The following is a 25,177-nucleotide window of genomic DNA, read 5'->3' as shown; positions in this document are numbered from 1 at the left end:
AGAAGTCATCCAAATTAAGGATCAAGCAGGGTGACTAAAGAATTATCAGCAATAAAAATGGATAGTCCATATAAATGAATTTATCTTGAAGAAAAAAAGATGTTTTTAGGTCTCACAGAAAAGTTCATGTGTAAGGTACACAAGTTTTACCTATACATGTGCACACATATATTATATAAAATGTGAGGAGAAATGAAATTCAAGGCCCCACACCATGAAGTCTGCATTGTCTGCACTGTCTTCTCTCTCCTGTCTTCTTACAGTCACTGCCACTCAGATATCAAGTAGAACAGACATCTCTTCACAAACATATCAGTTGACCATCTACTGTCTCTCATTACTGAGTAACTTCTTGAGTCTTCTTTAGTGTCTGAGGCCTTCAGCTAGAGCAGAAGTGCTGTGGGACAGGGATCGTGTCTTCACAGGTCTTCAAATCCATCAGGGCACAAGGTGAACAGGTGAACCAATCAACATCAGTATTTCCTTGGGCATCTTCTACCTTACTTGGTGAGAGCAACAGAAAAGATGGCCTGGTGAAGGGAGGACCTGGAAGAGATGTTTGCTGCTGCTGCTGTTGCTGCAAAAGCATGGTTTTAAGGACCATGCGCCAGTCCACTTGGGTAATATCTGACCTTGATCAAGCATGCCCTGGCTTGAAAGTAGAAGTTTCATCCAATAAGTCATTCACAGAAGGAGGCCTATCCCTTCGGCATTGACAGATATTGAAAAAATTAAATGTTGATGCTTCCTTTTGTTCCATCCAGGAAAGATAATCTGGAGTTGTCCCTCTCTGGACCATAAATTGTTCTTTGGCAGGAAAGACATTTTGAGCTTTGGTTTCTAAGAGCTTGCTCTTACAGTGGTCCCAGATCATGCCTCCCTTGCGCAGGAAGGCAACATTTCTCATAGCAACATTGTCTGTTATGTTACTGAGTACCTCATGGCCCACCAGTTCAGGGACTTCCTGAATCCCATAAACTTCTGCTTGCTGAACAGCTTTTTCTAGCTTGCTATCAAAAGTACTAAAGAAATCCTCAGTAACTTCTAACGCTGGGCTGATGTCATCCACTTCCAAAGCTTTCCATGTCACAGGTTCCAAGAGGCCTATGCCTCCTAAGCTAGTTCAGGAAAGGGTTTCATGAACATTCACCCAACAAAGAGAGGTGCTTCAGCAATAGAGTCTTGAAAACCACTGGAGTGAAACCTCATTCAGCTGCCTAAAGCAGGCCACGCACACAAGTGGTTGATGTTTCCCTGGTCATTGAAAACATTTGCTAGCTAACAGAGGCATAGGAAGAGAGAGGTTTCTTTGAGCTTATTCTTCAGTGAAATATCTTGAAGACTACAGGTAATGCTTGTCAAGCAATGCCATGGCAATTCTTGATTTCTCGGTGGCTCGTCTTCCTTCAGCGGTGGGGCCTGCAGCCTACTGCTGGCGGGGGCTGGGCCTCGGCAGCCAGCCCTCGCAGCACGGTGACAGCCGGTGCGGCCGCTGCCCGCCCCAGTCTGGCTCTGTTTCTATCCTTGTATCTTAAAGACTCCTCAATAAATCTCCATTGAATAGTTGAAAGAATGAATGAAAGAATGAGAAATTGTCAAAAGAGAATGTATTCTTGGGAAGAATACATTTTCGGCTAGACCCTTGGAAAGTTTAGAGATACATGTTTAAATATCACTTATATAGGGTCTGAACTTTTTCTTCTAGAGGCCAAGTGTGACAGAGAGCTGCCTATGAGAAGTTGACAGAAAGCATAACTTTGCCTATAAGAAAAAAGTGAAAATATCCTGGGTCTTCCAGGATGCAATAGAAAAAAATCTTCCCCTCTTTTTTTTTTTTTTTTTTTTTTTTTTTTTTTTTGTGGTGCTGGGGATTGAATCCAGGGCCTTGTGCTTGTGAGGCAGGCACTCTACCAACTGAGCTATACCCCCAACCCCCTTCCCCTCTTTCATAAAACTAAGTTAATTGAACTAGAAAGACTTAAGTGCTTTGAGGCCCAGAAAGATGTTAGTTTGCCTATTTTTTGACTTTAAGTTTTGTAGACTTGCAGTTTTCTGCATAGCTTGTAGGTTTGAAGTTAATGTGGATTCTTTTATTTGGCAATATTTTTTTAGAGTACTTACTAAGTACCCCTGGCACTTAATAAGGCATAGTCTTTTCCCTTCCTGAGTTTATTATGAGATAGAAAATCCAGGAAACAATAAAAGAGCAGAACATATAAATGTGGAGATAATTCCTGTTTCTGCAAGTGTAGGAGTGCATAGAAGTGTTTGTATGATCAGGGGACTAGCAGTGGATGCTAGAAGGTGAGAACTGGAAGGAATTGGATAGGTTGGGAGCAAAGAGAAGTGGAGCAGAGTCTTGGCAGTCAGACTGCTACGGATGGCTCAGTTAATAGTGGAAGATGAGTTCAGAGTGGTAGGAAACTTGCCTCAGAGGTCATGGTTAGTGTTGCTCTGTACAGATGTGTTTTAAGACATCTGTGAGAGCTTTGGATGTTGTAGAATTTTGACCATTTCTTCATCTGAAAGCAGCTGCAGTGTTGTTTTAAGATTAATGTGATAGCAGCATGTCAGGTAAATTGCCAGGGAGAAGGAATTGAATTGGGAGATTCATTAGAAAGCTGTTTTCTGAGGTCTGGATATGGAATAATAGGTTTTAGACCAGAATGGTGAAGTGTGAAAGGAAAAACTAGAGGAAATGTGGAAGGACACTGACAAGATAGCATCAATACCAATGTTGGGCAGAAACAGAGGGAAACTTACACATTAGTTGATGTGCAGTATATAAGAACCTAAAAAGTCATTTTCCCACAAGAACCTTTGGTCAAAGATGCGTGCAGTAAGGCTATGATCAGGATCCCAGGTCTAAGTGTCTCAAGATCGTCTTACCTTCTGCTGCTGGCAGAGCAAATAAATGACTCTGGAACAAATGGGACAATTTTTGTTTCTTTTTCCTTCCTCATCTCTTGTGGCTCTCCCACCTGGTCCCCACAGTAAGGACTACTGAGTAGGGGCACTTCTGCTTGGGACCTGCCAAAGGAATCTTGCTATTGGGCCAATTCTTGGCAACTTGTGGGTTTTCAATAGATAAGAGGAGTGGGATAAGGGCCAAATTTCTTTCTTTTTTTTTTTTTTTTTGTGGTTCTGGGGATTGAACCCAGGGACTTGTGCATGTGAGGCAAGCACTCTACCAACTGAGCTACATCCCCAGCCCAGGGCCAGAGTTCTGTGGTCAAGTTAGTTTGGAAAATATTATTAGAGAATTAAACAGATTTCTTTACTGCAGGACTTCCCAGAGTGTTTCATGTGGTAATAAACATGTCAACTGTTCAAGAGAGGGTTAACTTGCAGCACTCCACAAACATATCAGACCATGGGATTCTTTTTAAGAGAAGCACCTTGAGGGAGGAGGGATGCGCAGCATATATTTGGAGAAATTAGGGACTGGAGAGTTTGTCTTAAAAATAAGTTCCTTGGGGCTGGGGAGATAGCTCAGTTGGTAGAGTGCTTGCCTTGTAAGCACAAGGCCCTGGGTTCGATCCCCAGCACCACACACACAAAAAAGTTCCTTGTTATGGAACCAACCTAGATGCCCTTCAATTGATGAATGGATAAAGAAACTGTGACATATATATATATATATATATATATATATATATATATATATATATAATGGAATATTACTCAGCCATAAAAAATAATAAAATTATGGCATTTGCAGGCAAATGGATGAAATTGGAGAATATCATGCTAAGTGAGATAAGCCAATCTAAAAAAACCAAAGGACAAATGATCTCGCTGATAAGCAGCTGATGACACATAATGGGGGTGGGAGGGGGGCAAGAATGGAGGAAAGGGGGACTGTATAGAGGGAAAAGAGGGGTGGGGGTTGGGGGAAGGAAAAAAATAACAGAATGAATCAAAAACTATTACCATAGGTAAATGTATGATTACACAAATGGTATGCCTGTACTTCATGTGCAGAGAAACAAGATGTATCCCATTTGTTTACAATAAAAATAAATTAAAAAAAATAAGTTCCTTGTACTAAAGGTTGGGAGTGTAATGGGGAAAAACAAGAATCTGGAATTTGGGGCTGGAATCTACTACTAACTAGAGACCAAGGGCAAGTGAATGAACCCTCTCAGCCTCAGTTTCCTCAGAAGCTTTAACCAACACTAGATGAACTCTTTCCTTTCAACCATGAGAGTCTGAGATAATATGTATTTTCAAAAGAGGAAAATGATCTATGATTTTTCTACTCTATAATAACTGGTGGTGGAAACAGGAAGAGGCTGGGGGGACAATAACAAGAAGATGAATAAGATGTGGTCTGAACCCCTTAGGTGATTATATGTTTGGGCATAGTTGCAGTGCTGGACTGATGTAACAGAGATAAATGGAGTTTGTAGTTTGTTCTCAGGCTTCTCTGAATCTAACCATGTCATGTGGCACATGGGAAACTATTCCAGTTCCTAATTCTCAGGGGTCACTTAATCTATCTAGTCCTGGTTTTGTTGCTTAGAAGTTGACTATTTACTGTCATTCCTTGGTGCCCATGGGAGATTGGTCCCAGGACTCAAATCTGCAGATGTTCAAGTACCTTATATAAAATGACAAAGTATTCGCATCCAAGTTTATGTACATCCTCTCATATACTTTAAGACATCTCTAGACTACCTAATGAAATGTGAATTCTATGTAAACAGTTGTTACACTACATTATTTAGGGAATAATGAGAAGAAAAAAATCTGTATATGTTCTGTACAGACACAACCATAGTGAGGACTGATATATAGTTTGCAAATAAAGCTCAAAGAAGTGCTGGATAGAGACTGAGGACCTAGGGAGTGGCCAGAGGCTACAGCAGGTGTCAATTATATCTTCTTTGAGGCCAGAGGCATTGTTTTCTTCATCTTTATATTACCTATAATACATATTATATATTAGAAGCTCAGAAACTTTCTTGGATGAATCAACATTAAGTTATTAAGCTATTAATCTAAACCTTAATTAACCATTAATCTACTAATAAAACATAGATTAAAGTTAGATAAAATAAGTAATAATAATCCCAAACTAATTAAGTCTTGATTTTGGTATTTTTCCATCCTTCCTTTTGTGTCTAGTCTGTGAGTGACTTTCTTAAGAATTTTTATTTTTAATAATAATATTGGGTTAATAAATCCATCAGTTAAAAATAGCTAAGGATACTTTGTGTCTCCTATGAACTCTTGCCATCTCTCTGAAGTTTGCTGACCTCTGTCATAGGATGGTGACATTCTTTCTAGTTAGAACATCAGATGCTGAGTGACTGAAAACATGGGCTTTGTTATTAGACAGACTTGCTTTGGAATTCTGACTGCCGTTGTTATCTGTGCTGTGTTGGGGAATTTAGTTGGTGTCTCTAAACTTTAGTTTCCTCATTTGTAAATGGAAGCAATGAAATATCTGTCCTGCAATTATTGCAGGTGCTGGTTCTACTCCTGAGATGGTTCAAAAGGATCATCCTCCCTAGGAGTCTCACTCAAATCAGGGTGGATTTTCTTTTGATTCTATGGGTCTATAAGTGCAAACCACATCAGGATAATTTCAGAGGCATACTGGAAAGTTAAAAGAGAAATACAGAGACTGCTGGTTCCCATTTTGCTGGTCTGGTTAGGCAGAAAAGAAGAAAGCAGACTTGTGCATCTCATTTTGAATCAGAGAGACGATAAGTACTTTAAGATATTTCTTTTTATTTGATTGTTTTTTTCAGGGGCGGGAGTGTTAAGGTTTTTGAGTTCTTTATATATCCTGGAGATTAGTGCTCTATCTTAGGTGCATGTGGTAAAGATTTTTCCCATTCTATAGGCTCTCTCTTCATGTTATTGATTGTTTCCTTTGCTGAGAAAAAGCTTTTTAGTTTGAATCCTTGCCATTTCTATGGGTTATTTTAAAAGGAACACATTGTTATTGTAGTAAATTTGAAAACTACAAAAAATTCCAAAACATAGAAAATTTACTCATGATTCTATTATCTATTATGGTCTTTTTAAAATTTATTTTTAAACACAAAATGAAACAATGGAATATTACTCAGCCTTAAGGAAGAATGAAATTATGGCATTTGCAAGTAAATGGATGGAACTAGAGAATATCATGCTAAGTGAAATAAACCAATCCCAAAATATCAAAGGCTGAATGTTTTCTCTGATAAGTACATGCTGATCCATAGTGGGGGGTAGGCAGGAAAGAATGAAGGAACTTTGGATTATGCAAAGGGGGTAAGAGGAGGGTGGGGTGGTGAGGATGGGAGGGACATTAGAATGAGACAGACATTATTACCCTATATACATGTATGAAAAAATTTTAAAAAATATACGTGCTTGTAAACATTACATGGTACCCCATTGATATGTATAATTTTTATGTTTTATGTAATAAAAATAAGTAAATAAATTTAAAAAATAAAAAAATTTAAAAAAGAAATTTCTTTGGATTGAAAAAATATTCTCAGCCACATTCAATTTGCCCTAGTTTCCTGTTTCGAAACTTTACCATCAAGGTCTCCTAAAAAGCCAGCTTAGTTCAGGCCATCTGATTAGTTCTACAGTTCATTTCTGTTCACAGAACAATTAAGGGAGGGGGCTAACAACTACAGAGCTTGAGCATTTACTACATGGTAGGAGGATTTTATACATAATCATAATTATTATTCTTAATAAGTTTATGAGATAGATATAATTATCTCTATTGTACAAGTAAATAGAAGCTCAATCACCTCTGGAGACTGTACAGTTAGTAAATTTCAGAGTGAGGAATTGAACCCAGATGTCTATCTAGTGGTTAACATTTGAGACTTTCAATATGATTGGACCAAATTAGCTGTAATGATGGGATTTTCTTTCACTGTTTCTATTTTAGGAAACATAAACCAACAGGATTAGCATTTTGCCACCTTAATACTGTAGGAGAATAGCTTTCATCACACCATGCTAAGAGAAATCAAGGGTCAAATGTCCTCTCTCATAAGTGGAAACTAGGGAGAGAGAAAAAAGGAATTAAAAAAAGGGTATCTTAAGAAGCTAGAAGGAGGTTAGTAGAGATGAGGAAAGGTATTGAGAGGGAGCGGAGAGGGTAGGACATGGGGAAGTACATGCTATGTTCATATACAAATATATCACAATCAATCCTGCTTATATGTAAAATGATAATGTACTAATTAAAATAATAATGATGATGATGATAGAAGGGAGATCAGTAAAGTACAGCAAGTAGATCAGGGGGAAGGAGGAGGAGAAGGAAGGGCAAGGGGAAGGGACTGGGAAAGAAGATTGATCAAATTATGTTCTGTACTTGTACAAATATGGCATAATGAATCTCACTGTCATATATAATTAAAATGCACCAATAAAATAAAATATAATATAATATAAAAGCACCAACATTTGAAAAAAATAATAACATTGTTTAGTAAGGAAAAAAAAAAAAACCAAGAAAAACTGTTTGAGAACACTTGGACCCTGCTTTTTTCCTTCATGATGATGTGACATTGATGATAGAGTATATTTCAAGAGAGACTGATATTTGTACACATTCCTATACCCATAAGCTCAGACATTGTTAATGCTCATTTTTCTGAAGTAGTGAAGTATGTCCCAACTATAAAGGTACAGGTATATAATAAAAGTTTGGCTGTTTTCTTAAATTTGGAGGCAATCAACTGCGTGTCTGATCAGGAAACTAAAAGCCAGAGGAAAGCTGTCTAAAAATATGTGACTCCAATTCTTGTATGGCCACTTGATTCCCATTAAGAAACTGGCAATTTAGAACAGCCATTTAGCAACACTGCTGAACACTGTGGCACCACGTATAGTTAAACATATAACCTTATGTCTATTCAGTAGAATAAACTAGAACAGTGGAAAGGAATGAGACAACTAAGTAGACTGGAATGGAATTATTCCCAACATGTATAACAGAAAAACCAAGGTGAAATGCCTATGTTGATTTTTTGAGATTAAAAGTCTATAATCCATAGTTTTTATATATGTGTAGACTATTTCTAGAAAACTACTCAGGTAACAGATAACTAATTGCCTTCTGAAGCAAAGGATGATATTCTGAGGTAGATGTGGGATTTACTTTTCAATTATATGGGATGTTATCTGGGATCTCTGGAAGTTCTTGAGCTTTTTTTGAGAGGTACAAAAGATAAAAATTACTTTTATAATAACACTAAGATGTTTTTGTTTTTTTCACTGTCATTCTCCCATGAGTATATGGTAGAGTTTTCCAGAGGTTAAATGACATGTGATAGTGCAACAAATTAAATCCAGAATCAGATATGATAATCCAACTGTATTGATGAACCCAGATGTTTAAGAGATTTCCAAAAAAAAGTATTACTCTTCTCACTAAATCTTCTTTGAAGTGTTTTTTCCCACAAAAACTATTACTTGTACTAACATAATTATTATAATTTAAGAATTAGTATATAATAAATTCAAAATTCTTATTTCGTTTTAATTTGTATAATAGTAAATACCAACAGGAAAAATCCCTTTGAGGTTCTCTGAGAAATGTCTGTTTCCATCAGTGCCCATCTGCTTGTGTAGTGGTGGAGAGGATGCCAAGTAGGAAGGAAATGTGAATGAAGCAAAAGTTTGCAATAAAATACTGCTTTTTCTTTTTTTCACTTCCATGAAGGAGATCTGCAGGTGGTCTGGGGTTCAATGCTCTAAAAAGGTCCAAGGCTTGCGGCTTGAATTATTTTAACAAAGCTGAAATAATTGAAGAGAAGCAGAGGCCGGTTGTTTTGAGGATCCTGCTCCACTGAGAATGTTCTGCACCCATTGATGTAAGTAGGGCCAGTTGCTGAAGCTCTGTCACTACAGGTGAATGAAGGCAGAGGCAGCAGGCCTCCCCTTGAAGCCCTCATTTATCCTGGCTGTTGTCACAGGGAGTTTAGTGCTTGGGTTTTTTGCTTACAGCTAACATCAAATGAGGAGACAATGTATTTGATTATTTAGGAAATCTGATGTTGAATTTCAGTTAACACTTTCCACTTCCGCAGATCTGGTTGTGACCAGAACCCAGTAAGAGACCAATCCTAGGGTGTATTGATTAGGGATGTCTTCCCCAACTCTGAGTGACCAGGGTATCTGGCCTCAAGCTGGAATTTCTCCATCCTTACAGGTTCCACTGGAATCTAGGGTTCCTGGATTGTGAGTTTTCTAATATTAACATTCTCATTAATTTTTTTAATAAGTTGCTTTCTTCTAGCAACAATTTTAAGTGACCTACAGTAAAACAATGCTTAATAGAAACATCAAAACCAGGATAACAGGGCAAGAGTCTATAATACAGTAAATATACAAGAACTTCTATCCCAGAGATACATACTACAGATTAGTACAACACTAAACTGGGACTCATGGCAAAAACAGAGGTATGATGGATTGCAGAATTTTTATTAGAAAACCAGGAAGCATTCCCACATATCAAGGTGGTTTGCCATAGGTGAATCTTGTTCTGAATGGGACTTCTTTGTTCAACCTTTGGTACACTCAAATCCTACCTATGAATCTAGATCGATAGTTATTTCACGAATCTGAGACCTTCCTAAACATAAGCTCATTGAAATCCAAAACCATATCTCCTTCATGCCTGTGTCTTCAACCTTAGCACAGAGTCTGACACATGGAAGATGCTCAGTGAGAACACGTCTACTTGACGTAGACTTTACCATGTTCCTCAGAGTTTAAGAATTCTTGTTGAATGAATGAATGATTGAGTAGATAATTAGTATATGTGAGTTTCTGTGAGTGATAAGTGATGATTGGCTATGGGTAGGGGGTAATGTAGTATTTTTAAAATATTCTCCAGGTTTCTTCTCACTGTCACATTGCTCCTTGGATTATACACTGCTTTCTGTTTATTATCTAGGGAACTCTTCATTACTCCTTAGCAATCTTGTGGTGATAAGTTTAATTTAGTTTCTCTTCTTTCCACAGATTACCCAGATACTTGCTTTTGCTTCTCCACCTCCTTCCTTCCTTTCCTTTGTTCTTTCCTTCTTTGCTATGATAGTCTCTTGATACAGGAGAACTAAAAGGTCTTAACTTAGAGCCTTCATGGTATACATTTCAGAATGAATAACTCATAGCTATGCCTAACCACTAATCAGAAGTTATTACAGGGTCTCTATTACATTAGATTCCCAAACACTATTTATCTATGAATCATTCTGCTTTACCTTTCAGAAACTGTCATTGTGGTCTTTTCTTCCTCTGTCCCTTATCTTAAATAACTATTTCCAAAAGCCATTATTTCAATATCTGAGGCATGTACTATATATAGTCCTGTCATGTGAAATGTGATTTGGGTGCCATCCCTCACCCCCACTTTTATAGTATTATACTTGGAACCCTCTCAAATACTTTGGCTAGAACAATATTTATTGAACATTTGTGCTATGTAAGGAACAAGGAAGAGGTTTGAAGAATACAAATATAAATATATAAATAAGAGAGAATCTCAGCCTAAGTTTGGCAGGAGATAAAAGGAGAGAAAAAGAATAAAAAAGAGAACTATACTCAAAAGAGGTGAGCATAGGTCAAAAGAGTGACAAATAGTCAAAGGAAAGAGAGATTACTTGACTCTGGGTTGGTTAAAGAACAAGTGTCTTAAACATGGAGGGTGTGGAGTTTGGGATTAGAAACTGGTGCTGGGAAGGAATTCAATAGGTAGAGGAAAGATGTGTGTCAGTCATTAATGTTAGAGCTGATACAGGCAATAAGGACCCAGAGAGATCTGTGTTTGGCATGTGGGGTGAAGGAGAGGGGAAACAGAAGTCTACTTGGAGCAGAGTGTGGGTTAAAGAGTGGTAGAAGATAAAGATGGAAAGGAGAGAAGCAGGGATCCGAGATGGTGGACTAGAGGGAGGTTGCATTCCTTGTCTCTCTGCAACTCTGGTTTCAAGCAGAGGAAAATCTGTTTCTCTGTGAGGCAGTCTTTGCTGCTTATTGACCCCCAGCTGTTTACCCCATTTGTCCACATCGATCACCTGCAGTCTTCCAGCATATTGACTATTTTTTGAGTGCAGATTGCTCACTGACTGCCACCTATCATCCACCATTTGTCCATTTGCCTTCCTTTTGCCTGTCCATTGCCTGCCTTTCACCTACTCATCATCCACTGCCTGAGGTCCACCTGCCAATTGTCTGCTGGTAACCTGCAGATCACCTGCAGACCACCAACAGATTGCCAGCTGCTTGCTGTTGCCTGGAAGTTCACTGTCACAGTACCGACAGGTTTGGTTACACATGGCTGCCACCATTTGGGGACAACAGCCAGTACCTGCAGGACCCTGGCCCGACTGACTGTGTCCCACCTCCAGGACTCTAGCCAGATCAACCACACCCCACATGGACTTGGGGTCATGACACAGGCTGCAGCTCTCCATTTGCCAACATGTTTGGAAGCCAGTACAGTCATCTTGGATTATCCTGGAAGCGGAAACAGCCATGTTTAGGTGGGGTCAATCCCATCCTGAGATGCCTGCTGGAGATTGGAAGCTCATTGTCAGGTCCTCTCATGCATCAGGCTACTAAAGACTGGGAGGTTTGAATAGTATATGACTGTTAAGGTGTAGATTATTTTTCCTACTTTTTGAAAAATTTTAACTTTTTATTTCTTAAATTTTCTCGCTCTATTTTCCTTTTGTTTACTGTTTCCTCAGAGTCTCTTTCTCCCTTTTCTCTTGCTAACAACCAACTTCTTTTGATTCTGCTTTCACTCTTCCTACAACCTAGTACTTCTATATACTCTATTCTTATCCCATTAACGGTTATATCCTACACCCCTCCCCATCCTCTTTGTCCACCATTAGAAACTGTAGACCTCATCGCAAATCTATTTGTTATACTGTAGATAATAATTGAACTCATCTTCTCTTGTTTATTGTGACAATATTGTTAATGCCTTCATAGGGGCAATTTGGTTTAGGGCTGCATATTTTCTGTACTGGGTGCTGCTAATATTATTCTCCCCCTTAAATAAGAGGTTTTGGAAACCTGTAGGGTCACTATAACCCTATGGGGGGAAAATGCATTACCCCAAATTTGCACTGCTAGCGGGGGAAGACATGTGAACAACATGAAAAAACAAGGGAAGAAAGTGTTCCAAGATTCTATTAATAGAATCCAATGACAGTATAGTAGAAGAATGTCAGAAAAGGAGTTTAGAATATACTTAATTAAAATGATTTGTGAAGCAAAGGATGAGATAAGAAAGCAAATGCAGGCAATGAGTGATCACTACAATAAACAGTTAAAAGAGCAACTGCAGGAAGCAAAAGATCATTTCAACAAAGAGATAGAGATTCTGAGAAAAAAAAACAGAAATCCTTGAAATGAAGGAAACAATAAACCAAATAAAAAACTCAATGGAAAGCATCACAAACAGATAGATTTCTTGGAAGACAGAACCTCAGACAATGAAAACAAAATATTTAATCTTGAAAATAAAGTTGCCCAAACAGAGAAGATGGTAAGAAATCATGAACAGAACCTCCAAGAATTATGGGACATTATGAAAAGACCAAATTTAAGAATTATCAGAATTGAGGAAGGCACAGAAATACAAACCAAATGAATGAACAACCTATTCAATGAAATAATAGCAGAAAATTTCCCAAACCTGAAGAATGAAATGAAAATCAACTACAAGAGGCTTACAGAACACCAAATGCACAAAATTACAACAGATCCACACCAATGCACATAATTATGAAAGTGCCTAACATCCAAAATAAAGATAGAATTTTAAAGGCTTTGAGATAAAAGCATCAGATTATATATAGAGGAAAACCAAAATGAATGTCAGCAGGTTTCTCAGTCCAGACCTGAAAAGCTAGAAGGGCCTGGAACAATATATTTCAAGCTCTGAATGAAGGTGGTTGCCAACCAAGAATCTTATAACCAGCAAAACTAACCATCAGATTTGAAGATGAAATAAAAACCTTCCATGATAAACAAAAGTTAAAAGAATTTATAAATAGAAAACCTGTGCTATGGAACATTCTCAGCAGAATATTTCATGAAGAGGAAATGAAAAGCAACAATGGAAGTCAGCAAAGTGAGAAACTACCTTAAAGGAAAAGCCAATCAAAGGAGAAACCAAGTCAAGTTGAAAACCAAAAATAAGTCAAAATGACCAGGAATACAAATCATATCCCCAAAATAATTCTGAATGTTAATGGCATAAACTCAGCAATTGAAAGACATAGACTGGCAGACTGGATTAAAAAGCAAGACCCAACAATATACTGCCTTCAAGAGACTCATCTCATAGAAAAATACATCCACAGACTAAAGATGACAGGATGGGAAAAAACATATCATACACAAGGACTCATTAAAAAAGTGGGGATTGCCATTCTTATATCAGATAAAGTGGACTTAAAGCCAACATTAGTCAAAAGGGATAAAGAAGGACATTTCATACTGCTTAAGGGAACCATAAATCAGGAAGGCATAAGGATCATAAATATTTATGTCCCAAACAACAGCGCATCCATGTACATCAGACAAACCCTTCTCAATTCCAGGAATCAAATAGACCACAACACAATAATTCTGGGTGACTTTAATACACCACTGTCAGAATGCGTGAGAAAATGTTTTCCTCTCCAGAGTCCTATCAACAGAGTATGTTAGCTAACTTTGGATTTTTGCCAATGGAGAGAGAGAAAATGGTCTTTCATCCATAGTTTTAATTTACATTTCTTTTTTAATGAGTGAAGTTAACTATCTTGTTTTCATTAATAGCAAATTTTATTTTCTTTTTCTGTTTCAAAAGGGTTATGATTTTGCCAATTTACATGTTAGGAAGGTTAGTTCTTTGTGATATGAGCTGTAAATATCTCCCTTAGTAGTCTTTTAAAAAAAGTTTGTTTATTATGCTTCTTTCCATAAAAATTGATTTTTATGTAACAAAAATTACCAGTGAAATAATTTTTATGACTTGGGATTTTGAGTCATGAAAGTTTAGATAGTTCTTGCTAACTCCAGATTTGTAAAGAAAAAATTTTCAAGTTTTCTTCTTATTATTTAATGGTTGTGTTATTTAAAAAATTCTTTGGTACATATGGAATTTATCATGGTATATGAGGTAAGGCAGAGATATTACTTTACTTGTCCTTATAACATTTATTGACTAATTCTTTTTCCCAGTGATTTGAGATGATGTCCTCTTTATACATTCAATTTCTATATGTATCTTAGTGTACTTACATCTGGGTATTCTGTTTTGCTAATAGACTAGTATGATATGCTTAAATTATTTAGGCTTTTATAAATGCTTAATGTGTTTTAGTGCTGGTCCCACTTCTATGTTTATTTTTTTCACTAAATTTAGCATCAGATGATATAACTTAAAACTGTTAAGTTTTCACTGAGATTTTGTTAAATTTACAAATTAATTTACACAATAATATGGTCCTTATATTTGTAGAAAGTCCATTATTTTGGCTTCAGTGGTATCTTAAGTTTTATTTTTAATGGGTCTTACATTTTTATTGACAAACATTAATATATTTTTGTTACTGTTATATATAAAATCTTTCCTTTCATTAAATCTTCCAAAAGATTGTTTGAATATATGTAAACTACTGATTTTTGTTTGTTGATTTTGTACTTGGTAATCTAATTGAGCTATCTTACTGTTTGTAGTAGTTGTTAATAAAATATCTTGAATCTAAAAATAAAAACAGAGGAAAAAAAAGATGGAAAGGAGAGTAGCTGCCAGATTGGGAACAGTCCTGACTGCTGGCTGGACTGGGACATCTGGACACCATCTTGGGATTCATATCTGCATTGTAGATGCTCTGGGAGGGAAGGATGGCTGGCTTTACTTTTTAGAGGTGCTCATTTCTGATGTCCCTCTTGCTGAGTGTGGGTATGGTTCTGAATCAGACTTAAGGTGTCAAAAAAAGTAAACCCTCAGAGGGAAACCCCTGAAAACCTTAAAATACATGTACAAGAGTTTCTTTATGCCAATGTTTTCTTAAGTCTCAATCCCTTATTTTTGCTTGATCTTTATGGAGCTTATAAGGGATCAGTTAGAAACTATTGTTTTCAGAGCAGATATTGGGCTGCTAGCAAAAATTTTGTTTTCATTGTTTCAATTTTCATTTCATTATAACTCTTCATATTTCACTAGATATTTTAGCGCCAAATTTGAGTTACAGGAATAATGTTGTCAAGTCTTCCTCAATGGCAATGTTTACTGATTTGTCTCCTAAGCTTAAACTTAAAGTTCCTGCTCACAGAGCTCCTGGTTTCTTTCTTTAGTTTGATGAGAAGGATTTAGTCTCCTTTTTCAACACTCAAAACAATTTTCAGAATTTCTCACTGGTGTCTATTTGTCTTACAAGATAAATCTATAGTCTTATATAGTAATTCATTCTTTTTTTAAATTTATTTTTACTGCTTAAGGGAAGCATATTAATTAATTCTTAATGTGTATGTGTATGAGTTTTCTTCCCTTCAGATAATTGTGATTCCCTCTTAGCTAAGATCTGAGTCTCTCAGTTATTTTTGCTTTTACATAACAGCACAGTTTTACACATATATTTTCTTTGTGGGTAAAAGAACTGGTAGCTTGTGATAGGCTGCTGGAGGCTACCTGTTTCCATGTTTCTCTCCACTATTCTTTTTCTTTCTTTTCTTTTTTTTTTTTTAGAGAATTGTTTTCAGTAGATCTTTGCTACTTGAAATATTTCCCGTTGATAGTATCAATATAAACTAAAAACTTGTTAAAACTTCATAATTTCAGACCTCAGAATAAATTAGAATATGTAATTTGGTTGGCATTGGAGTCTTATTGTTTTCTTACACAAGTCACGTAGGGATCATGCCAAGTACAGAATCTAACATTATTCGTAGTTACATAGGTAATGAAAGAACAGGTAGGCCTTAAAATTTTCTATTGCCAAAGAACCTATTTCCTTTCTAAGGGTGTCCCTAGACATCATTTCTCCCTTATTGTAACACTCCTATACAGAACAACAGGTTTATGATATGATAAGTACTTAGGGCCTTTGGGCTGAATCCAGCCCACCAACCTGTTTTGGTAAATAGAGTTTTATTAGAACATAGCTATGTTCATTTATCTATATATTATATATGGCTTCTTTTGTGCTACATTGACTGAGCTGAATAATTATGACAGAGATTGTACCTTTGTAGGGTAAAGTTTGCAGACTTTGACTTATGAGATGAACTCTAAAATTTTTTTTAAAGGTAAGAAAGTATCTATGATCTTTTGCCCCAGTGGTAAAATTTGTAAGCCCATATTCATCTCTATTCTAGGAGAAGCTGAATCATAAGTCATAATTCCCAAGTGGACAGTGAAAAATCTTGAGTCCAATTGATCTAAATAATGATACTGCAGAATCTGTGACTTTTCAAGGCCCATTTAATAACTCCCTCCTTGAAGAAAAGATTACAATTTTATTGAACTGTCTCCCTCTTCCACAAATTTATTCCATTAGTTGTTCAAGGTAAATTTGACTTTCCCCAAGAATCAGAAAGAGTAGAAGAGGAAATTCTGAGTAGAAAATATGTTTGGGACCAAAAGAAAAAAATCCTTATATGGGTTGGATATAATCTGCATTTTTAAGCCTGAAAAGGTATTGTTAGTCCCAGCCCATTTCTGGACTCTTCATTGCACAGCTAGATTCAGATGGTGTGGGCTTGGAGTCCTTCCCTAGAGAATCCCACCACCTGTCTCTTATTTAGGGTTTTTGAATTGTGAAATAATGGCACACACAAGCTCCAAGAATAGCTGCATTTGTACGCCAAGCATACAGAGACAGAAGACTTGGGCCAAGGAGCAGGAAATACAGAAGAAGGGCTGGGATGGAGGCATCCGTTCCACGAACAGTGGAGCTGGAGGTTGTGGGAGGAGAGAGGCAGGCCCCAAGCAATCACACAAGGATGTGGGTACTTTGCTCTGATCTGCAAATATTGAAGATCCTGGCTTTGCTTCCAGAATAAAATTTCAGAAGAGGTGGGTGTAAAAGAATTGAGATCCTTTTCCTCATCCAGAGTTACCTGAAGCCAAAGACGATCAGTGTGGGATTCTATGGAAATCTTTGCTGTAGCTCAAGGAGCTTTAGTTTTAGTTTCCTTCCTCTCTTTTTCAGCATACCACAGGACACTAACAGTGTATTTTGAGAATATGGTGTAGATATAAGTGGGGAGTCTTCTTTTCTCCTCAATTCTAGAGTCTATCTCACCCCGAATTAACTCAGAGATTGTAAGAGTGAATTAGAATCCCTTATACTCTGAACTACCTTTCCTGTTGCTTGGGGCCCTCATCAAATTTCCTCAGGTGCATTTAGCTCAATATCTCAGCTGGTCAGAATATGGGGGTTTCAAGCCAAAGTTATTGTTAGGGTTGATATTTTAATCATTCCCTCTATTGGAAGAAGTATAACACATTAATTACTTAACTAATTAATTCCATAATTATCCATTGAGAAATATACCATGTAAGGAGACGATGGGAAAAACATAAACTGAAGAATCAGACACTCGAGTTCAGATTCTAGTTTCCCCATTCATGAGCTAAGTCCTCATTCAAGTTCTAATTCAGTCAACATGACTCCTGCCTCCCCATTCCACTTTCCCTGAATCTGTGCATTGGTTTGATTGAATGTTTCCTTCTCTCTGCTTTTGTAGCAACCTTTGCATATTCATTCCTCATATCATATTATATGAAAATCATCAATTTAGGTGTCTGCCTTTCTCCCCAGATTGTAAAGTCATTGATGGAAGAGAGTCTTATTAATATATTTTTACCCCTACTGCCTGACACATATTAGAAATTAAACATATGTGAGTTGAACTGAAAGGTACTGGTTAAGTAACTTAACTTTCATAAAGCATGGCTTTCTCTTCTGTAAAACGAAGGTGATAAAGATATACATTGTGAAATAAACCAATTTCAAGCAATGAAATAGAAGAGGTCATCAAAAGCCTACCAACAAAGAAAGTCCGGGACCAGATGGGTTCTCAGCCGAGTTCTACAAAACCTTTAAAGAAGAGCTCATTCCAATACTCCTCAAAGTATTCCATGAAATAGAAGAGGAGGGAACCCTCCCAAACTTGTTCTATGAAGCCAATATCACCCTGATACCTAAACCAGACAGAGACACATCGAGGAAAGAAAATTTCAGACCAATATCCTTAATGAACATCGACGCAAAAATTCTCAACAAAATTTTAGCAAATCGCATACAAATATATATTGAAAAGATAGTGCACCATGATCAAGTGGGTTTTATCCCAGGGATGCAAGGTTGGTTCAACATTTGGAAATCAATAAATGTCATTCACCATATCAACAGACTTAAAGTTAAGAATCACATGATTATTCCAATAGATGCAGAAAAGGCATTCGATAAAATACAGCACCCCTTCATGCTCAAAACACTAGAAAAAATAGGGATAGTGGGAACATTCCTTAACATTATAAAGGCAATCTACGCTAAGCCCATGGCCAATATCATTCTAAATGGTGAAAAACTGAAAGTGTTCCCCCTAAAAACTGGAACAAGGCAGGGATGCCCTCTTTCACCACTTCTATTCAACATCGTCCTTGAGACTCTAGCCAGAGCAATTAGACAGACCAAAGAAATTAAAGGGATACGAATTGGAAAAGAAGAACTCAAACTATCCCTGTTCGCTGACGACATGATTATATATTTAGAGGAACCTGGAAATTCCACCAGAAAACTTTTAGAACTCATAAGTGAATTCAGTAAAGTAGCAGGTTACAAGATCAATGCTCATAAATCCAATGCATTTTTGTACATAAGTGATGAATCCTCAGAAAGAGAATTTAGGAAAACTACCCCATTCACAATAGCATCGAAAAAAATAAAATACTTGGGAATCAATCTCACAAAAGAGGTGAAAGACCTCTACAATGAGAACTACAGAACACTAAAGAAAGAAATTAAAGAAAACCTTAGAAGATGGAAAGATCTCCCATGTTCCTGGATAGGCAGAATTAATATTGTCAAAATAGCCATACTACCAAAAGTGCTATACAGATTCAATGCAATTCCAATTAAAATCCCAATGATGTACCTTGCAGAAATAGAGCAAGCAATTATGAAATTCATCTGGAAGAATAAAAAACCTAGAATAACTAGAGCAATCCTAAGTAGCAAGAATGAAACAGGGGGTATTGCAATACCAGATCTTCAACTCTACTACAAAGCAATAGTAACAAAAACCGCATGGTATTGGTACCAAAATAGACAGGTAGATCAATGGTACAGAATAGAGGACATGGACACAAACCCAAATAAATACAATTTTCTCATACTAGACAAAGGGGCCAAAAATATGCAATGGAGAAAAGATAGCCTCTTCAACAAATGGTGCTGGGAAAACTGGAAAACCATATGCAACAGAATGAAATTAAACCCCTATCTCTCACCCTACACAAAACTCAACTCAAAATGGATCAAGGACCTCGGAATCAGACCAGAGACCCTGCATCTTATAGAAGAAAAAGTAGGTTCAAATCTTCAACTTGTTGGCTTAGGATCAGACTTCCTTAACAGGACTCCCATAGCACAAGAAATAAAAGCAAGAATCAACAACTGGGATAGATTCAAACTAAAAAGCTTTCTCTCAGCAAAGGAAACTATCAGCAATGTGAAGAGAGAGCCTACAGAGTGGGAGAATATCTTTGCCAACCATACTTCAGATAGAGCGCTAATTTCCAGAATCTATAAAGAACTCAAAAAATTCTACACGAAGAATACAAATAATCCAATCAACAAATGGGCTAAGGAAATGAACACACACTTCACAGAAGAAGATCTACAAGCAATCAACAGATATATGAAAAAATGTTCAACATCCCTAGTAATAAGGGAAATGCAAATCAAAACTACCCTAAGATTTCATCTCACCCCAATTAGAATGGCGATTATCAAGAACACAAGCAACAATAGGTGTTGGCGAGGATGTGGTGAAAAGGAACACTGATACATTGCTGGTGGGGTTGCAAATTAGTGCAGCCACTCTGGAAAGTAGTATGGAGATTCCTCAGAAAGCTCGGAATGGAAACGCCATTTGACCCAGCTATCCCACTCCTTGGCCTATACCCAAAGGACTTAAAATCAGAATACTACAGAGATACAGCCACATCAATGTTCATTGCTGCTCAATTCACCATAGCCAGATTGTGGAACCAACCTAGATGCCCATCAGTTGATGAATGGATAAAGAAACTGTGGCATATATATACAATGGAATATTACTCCGCAATGAAGAATGATAAAATTATGGCATTTGCATGCAAATGGATGAAATTGGAGAATATCATGCTAAGTGAGATAAGCCAATCTCAAAAAACTGAAGGACGAATGATCTCGCTGATAAGCGGATGAGGACATATATTGGGGGGTGGGAAGGGTTAGCATTAGGTTTAGGGTTAGGTTTAGGGTTAGGGATAAGGAGTGTGGTAAGAATGAAGGAAAGAAGGACTGTATAGAGGGAAAAGAGGGGTGGGAGGGGGGGGGGGGAAGGAAAAAAAATAATGAATCAAACATCATTGCCCTATGTAAACGTATGATTACACAGATGGTATGCCTTGACTCCATGTACAAATAGAGAAACAACATGTATCCCATTTGTATACAATAATAATAAAAAAGAAATAATAAAAAAAATAAATAAAAGAATAAGAAATTAAAAAAAAGATACACATTGTGAATGTGTTGTGAGGGTTAAATCAGGTAATGTTCAGAAGAATGTTCTGTAAATATGAGGTAATCATAGATATTATTATGGTTGTTCTAATATCTGGATTGATTTTAATTTAGTAGAAGACAACAAGAACATGTGGAAAGCATGCAGAGATGCCCTAGTCCACTTTTCCTAAGCTGAATAATTGTTGGAGGAGAATCTGGAGACTTGTAAGACACAATTTTGGTGAATGAGTTGACACTGGACAGGGCTTTTATGTCTCTCCCATGAGATTATATGCTTATAACACTAGGGTATATCTTATTAATTTCTGAACTTCTTTATTCTCCTAGGCACAACTAAGAAAGCCAACATGTAATAAGTATTTTTTAAATCTTTAAAATTTGTTCTAATTAGTTATACATGACAGAATGCATTTTGACACATCATACATGAATGGAGTATAATTTCTTATTCTTCTTGTTGTACTTGATGTAGAATTACTCCAGTCATGTAATCTTATATGCATGTAGGGTAATAATGTCTGATTCATTCTACTATCATTCCTAACCCATACCCCCACACCCTCTCTCCTTCCTTCGCTCCCCTCTGACTAATCCAAAATACACCTATTTTTCCTTAGCCCCTTCCCTTTTATCATGAATTAGCATCTGCATATTAGGAAAACATTCAGCCTTTGGTTCTTTGGGATTGGCTTATTTTGCTTAGCATGATAGTTTCTGGTTTCATCCATTTACCAGCAAATGCTATAATTTCATTCTTCTTCAAGACTGAGTAATATTCCATTCAATATATATACCACAATTTCTTTATCCATTTATCTGTTGAAGGACATTTAGGTTGGTTCCACAATTTAGCTATTGTGAATTGAGCTACTATAAACATTGATGTGTTTGTGTCAGTGTAGTATGCTGATTTTAAGTGTTTTGGGTATAAATCAAGGAGTGGGATAATTAGGTCAAATGGTGGGTTCATTTCAAGTTTCCTTAGGAATCTCCATACTGCTTTCCATAGTGGTTGCACTAACTTGCATTCCCACCAGCAATGTATGAGTGTATCTTTTTCCCCACATCCTTGCCAACATTTATTGTTGCTCGTATTCTCGATAATCGCCATTCTGACTGGAGAGAGATGGAATCTCAAGTGTAGTTTTGATTTGCATTTCTCTAATTGCTAGATATGTTGAACATTTTTCATATATTTGTTGATTGATTGTATTTCTTATGTGAAGTGTCTTCAGTTCCTTAATCCATTTATTAATTGGGTTATTTGGTTTTTGGTGTTAATTTTTTTGAGTTCTTTGTATATTCTGGAGATTAATGCTCTATCTGAGATGCATGTGGTAAAGATTTTCTCCCATTCTGTAGGCTTTATCTTCACATTATTGATTGTTAATTCTTTTTTTTTTTTTTTGGACAGAGTGTTATGTTTCCTTTTCTTTTTAAAAATTTTTAATTAATTTTTTAAATTTGCTCTAATTTGTTGTACATGACAGTAGAATGCATTTATACATTTTGGTAGATCATACATAAATGGAGTATGATTCTTATTTTTCTGATTATACATATTATAGGATCACATTGCTCATGTAGTCATATATGTATATGAGGAAATAATGTCTGTTTTACTCTACTGTCATTCCTACTCCATAACCCTTCCCCTCCCTTCTCTCCTGTCTAACTAATAATAATTGTTTTTTGATGGGCTCTGCAAAATCAAAATCTTCTGTTCCTCAAATCTTTCTACATCTCTAGCTCGTGTCTGCCCTATCTTGAGAAAGTGAACAGCAAAACTATTAGACTGAAAACACCAATTTGGAAAGAAGAGTTGGGTTCAAAACATGTTGAGTATGAGAGCTGTCCATCAAACATGACAGAGATCTTGTACAGATCCCATAGTGCTTAATCCTGTGACTTGATGGTTTAAAAGCACATGATAAATATTTATTGATTGACTGCAAAATTTTGGATGCCTCCCTCATGTAGATAACAAAGAACTACTATAGATATTTGAGCAGAGTTGTAAGATAATATGAATTTTGGTCCTGGAAGGCTTGATTTTGCTGTAGAAGATAAGGAAGATTGGAAGGGAAAGGAATTGAGGATGGGGACACTCCTTAGGAGGTCCAACAAAAGAGCAAGCAAGTGGGCAGTGAAGGAACCTGAAGCAGACCTATGCCAGGTAGAATAGGGAGGAGGGAATTACACAAGAGACTGGAGACTCAACTTCCTCCTCATCATTATTAACCCTAGAGAAATTGCCCAGTTCTGGGAGGAGCAAAGACCAGCCTCCTGTGGCTTTAGAACAAAAGGCAATGATTGCATCCAAAGGGAGATAATGAGAAACACACAGGCCATGAGGATCAGGAAAGCACCATTAATCTTTTTGTTGCAAAACTGTACTTTCCAAAGCCCTGGGCAAGAGGACTTGGGTCCTGTACTAGGAAATGCAAAATGGAATCCCCCTTAATAAATCACAGACCTAATAATATCCAAGGATCCAAGAAACTGGGAGAGAGCACAGGGGTGGGGCAGTTTCTGAGGAAACGGAGAGGAATGTAGAACTGATGAGAAGATAAGAGAAAGCAAAGATGCAAAAAATGGTCAAGGAGTAGACAAATTTAATCTAGATATTTTTTCCCTCTACAAACTAATTTTATGGAGACTTTGCTCCATATATGAAATATTTATTAATTAAAAGTTGTTAGAAAGTTGAAGTTACTTTCTTTCAATAAAAACCCTTATTCTCTCCAACCCCAGAATTGTATGCATACGCATTTTTTTTACATATGCACTTTTTTAAATGATCAAAGATGGAAATCAACTAGATAAGATATAGGAATGAGATTTTAAAATGTCAATACTAATTGATTTAGGAATTTTGTTTTTTATAAATCTACGGAAACACTCTGAAAAGGACAAAATGTATATACAAAGATATTATTACAGCATTAAGTATTTGAAAAAAGAGACAATCTAAATGGCCAGTTTTGATTAAATGTGTAGGTCATAGTCTTTAAAATGATGGATTTTGGAAGTTTTCAATAACAAGATGACATTTATTGTGGCATGTTAAATAAAAAAATACAAGTCACAGTTGTCTAAAGGCATGAGATCAATTAGATAAAAATGAATAGAAAAATACTTTAAATGAAAATATACCAAAATATTAACTGTTTGTTTTTATTTTTTTTATTTATTTATTTTTTCTGTTTGCTTTTAGTGAGGAGATTACGGGAGCATTTGTGTATTTTAAAAATTGAGATTTCATAAATGTGTATACATTTTGCTTTTATCAGAAAATGATATAAAATATAGCAAGTAGTTTTTTTTAAGAGGGGAAGAGATTATAAAGGAGTACTTGTTCCTTTCAGAGCGAATATGTGAAAAATCTAGATAATCTTTTTTCCTTGGAATTCTGAGATTGATTTTTTTTTTTACTTTCAGGAAGATCTTTCCTTGTTTCTACTTAAATTATTTTCATTTATCAGTTTGTTTCTGAGGGCAAATAATCACAGTTTTACTATTTGATCTCTGCTCGAACATATGGAATAATTATAACGTACATGGAAAACAAGGTCCAAATCCCTTAGACTGATATCCAAGGTCTTTCAATTTCCAATGGATCTTTCCATTTCAATCCCTTTAGTTCCTTATATGTGTTTTCTAGTCAAATCAAAAGCCCTTTAAATGAAATATGAAATGAAAGGAGAATCACTAATTCAAAGAAAACCTTAGCAAAAGTGAGGCACTAAGCAACTCAGTGAGACCCTGTTTCTAAATAAAATACAAAATAGGGCTGGGGATGTGACTGGGTGGTCGAATGCCCCTGAGTTCAATCCCCTGTACCCTCCCTCCACCAAAACAAAACAAAACAAAACAAAACAAAACAAAACAAAACAAAACAAAACAAAGCAAAACAAAACAAAAAAACAAAACAAAAAATCTTTCATACTTCTATTTCTTGTATGTGACCCATTTCTGAACTTCTGTTTGTTCCTGGGGATATTTTCACAGAGAATGTGTTAAACTCTGTAGACAGTAGTCTCTTTCAGTATGATCAGGGTGATACTGTGTGTGGTCCTGGCAAGTCATTTTACACTCTGAATTTTAGACAGTGCACTTGTAAAACAAGGGAGTGTAACAGGTGGTTGCCAAGATTCCTTGCAGTTCTAAAGCTTGGTAAACTTTGTATCCTACTGTCCTAGGTGTGCTCATTCACCTTTCTGCACCTCATTTCAGGTTGTGACTGCTGCCTTAAGTGGTTCTTCCTTTCCTGTCTACCTGTCAAATTCCATACTTCCTGGCTAATCTTTCATTTCCTTCTTGACCCTGTTGCCTATGGTTCCAATTGACAGAGACTGTATGTGTGATTCCTTTGTCCCCTTACACATACT

General features: G+C 36.5%; 1 protein-coding gene across 7 annotated transcripts in view; it reads left to right on the top strand.

The window, feature by feature from the left end:
* Ddr2 (discoidin domain receptor tyrosine kinase 2) overlaps nucleotides 1-25,177 on the top strand; it is a 162,194-nt gene that overhangs the window by 12,040 nt on the left and 124,977 nt on the right. For 3 of the 7 annotated variants that reach the window (XM_047564239.1, XM_047564249.1, XM_047564230.1), the window contains exon 2: nucleotides 8,693-8,843. The exons of the other annotated variants lie outside the window; for them this stretch is intronic. The gene's annotated coding sequence lies outside the window, so the exon portion shown is untranslated. The remainder of the gene's footprint in view (nucleotides 1-8,692; nucleotides 8,844-25,177) is intronic. 7 annotated transcript variants of the gene reach the window in all.

Source organism: Sciurus carolinensis, chromosome 1 (assembly GCF_902686445.1).
Source record: "Sciurus carolinensis chromosome 1, mSciCar1.2, whole genome shotgun sequence".
NCBI classification, from domain to species: Eukaryota; Metazoa; Chordata; class Mammalia; order Rodentia; family Sciuridae; genus Sciurus; species Sciurus carolinensis.
This window is presented reverse-complemented; position numbering and strand designations above follow the sequence as displayed.